The sequence below is a fragment of the Limulus polyphemus genome, unplaced genomic scaffold (genome assembly GCF_000517525.1).
Source record: "Limulus polyphemus unplaced genomic scaffold, Limulus_polyphemus-2.1.2 Scaffold10085, whole genome shotgun sequence".
Taxonomy (NCBI): Eukaryota; Metazoa; Arthropoda; class Merostomata; order Xiphosura; family Limulidae; genus Limulus; species Limulus polyphemus.
Window position 1 is genome coordinate 1,633 of NW_013675695.1, and position 2,137 is coordinate 3,769.

General features: G+C 32.4%; 1 long non-coding RNA gene across 1 annotated transcript in view; it reads right to left on the bottom strand.

Annotated features, from left to right (window-relative positions):
- Nucleotides 1-851: 851 nt before the first annotated feature.
- Nucleotides 852-2,137, bottom strand: part of LOC111083561 — a 2,349-nt gene continuing 1,063 nt past the window's right edge. Inside the window, exon 2 of the long non-coding RNA XR_002609109.1 lies at nt 852-1,685. This is a non-coding gene — a long non-coding RNA (uncharacterized LOC111083561). The remainder of the gene's footprint in view (nt 1,686-2,137) is intronic.

Genomic DNA, 2,137 nt, shown 5'->3' on the forward strand with positions numbered 1-2,137 from the left:
ATGAGAATATGGTTATGACTCATCATCCTGCATGAGAATATGGTTAAGACTCATCATCCTGCATGAGCATATGATTAGTACTCATCAACTTGCACGAGAATATGGTTAAAACTCATCATCCTGCATGAGAATATGGTTAAGACTCATCATCCTGCATAAGAATATGGTTAAGACTCGTCATCCTGCATGAGAATATGGTTAGGACTCGTCATCCTGCATGAGAATATGGTTAGGACTCGTCATCCTGCATGAGATTATATTTAGGATTTGCCTCCCAGTGGCACAGCGGTATGTCTGCAGACTTACAATGCTACAATCCAGGTTTTGATACCCGTGGTGGGCACAGCACAGACAGCCAATTGTGTAGCTTTGTGCTTAATTATAAACAAACAAAATAGTTAAGACTCATAATCCTGCACAAGAATATGGTTAGGACCCATCATCCTGCACGAGAATATGGTTAGGACTCATTATCCTGCACGAGAATATGGTTAGGACTCATCATCCTGCATGAGAACATGGTTAGCACTCATCATCCTTCAATCAAATTTGACAGCCTAACAGTACTTCACTTGCATGTAATATGTTGCTCTCCAGAGATAATGCAAAAACACATACAATTTCAGAAATCAATATTTCGTGAATCCCAAAAGTAGTGAATGTTTTAGCCAATAGAGCTATTTTATATGTGTCGTGTTTAATATCTCTTTGTACACACATTCTTTCATTGCTGTTCCATTTTTTATGTTTGGAATATATCCCATATCAAAATGTAAAAAAAACACAACTAGTATATTATGCCACTTTGGAGTTACTTTTCTTCCAGATCCAAATTAAAAGACTCTACCAAACACTCTCAAATATTGGTTTATTTCAATATCACTTACATCTATACAAATTTAGCATTTGAATCTTCAATCTGACATAACTGTTTTGAATTCACCACCAGCTTTCCAGGGCAACAAACACATAAAGAGCCAGAGTACTTACATGTTGACTTTCAACACTGTTCACACACACGATACAATTACTGTCTAACAATGAAGCTTAAAAAAGATAAATTTGGTGATAAGAACAGATTTTGTTTATTTGATTTTAGTCAGTGGGTGCAAGAATTAACTCACATATACTCAGGGTTATTATGCAAGTGTTCTTTATAAATAATGTATCCCTTTACAGTCAACTATCTTTTGCCTCATAAGCAAAACTGATGACAGTGAATTTGGAGAAATGTTTCATCCTTTCAAAAATCATTTAATCATGCAAGTAACCACTGTCTGAACCTTTGAAATAAAATAGTTTAAAATCATAAACAGATGACTTTTCACATATAATATCATACAGTTGTCTACATTTTGTACAAATCATTCACAAGAGAATTCAGAAAAAGTAAAAACTTCCACTTTTGTGGCAAACTAGATTATATTTTAACTTTGTATAAATAACAAATTATTTCATCATTAATAAGCTATTACAGAAGCAACATTACCAAAAATGGTAGATTCATGTATCAAGGTTCTCCACAAACAGCATCTCTGATTGACTGAGAGCAGTTTCTTCGAAGGATGGCAGTTCTGGATTGTCTCTTGTAGGATCACAAGGAAAAACTTTACGTGGAAAATTTGTCACAATCTATAATCTATCTGGTGATTGGTCATGGCAAGAAAAAAAAAGTAGTAAAGATACTGCAGGAGAGAAAACAAGTGATTCTATTTTGTAAGTGGAAGTTTTTTGAACAATATAAAAAAATTAAAATTTACTACAGAATAAAACCAATTACACAATTATGTTTTACAGGATCAACTGCATTAATTTCCATACTTTATTTGAATGTGAAAAAGACTAACTATGAAAATTAAAGGTACACATACCTGAAATTTAATAAATAATCTAGACATTATTGACTTCTTATCATAAAGTTGAACCCACAAATTAAACCATAAAATTAACATATCCTTTTGTTCTTCAACTTTGTTTCTTATAAGTACAAACAATGCAAGAGCTTAGGCTAAACTTAATTATTAGTAACTAAAAAAGGCTTCACTTTAAAACATGAAAGTTGAAACTGTAATATAAATATTCAAGTTAAGAACTCAACCTAACTTAAAACATGAAAGTTGAAACTATGATATAAATA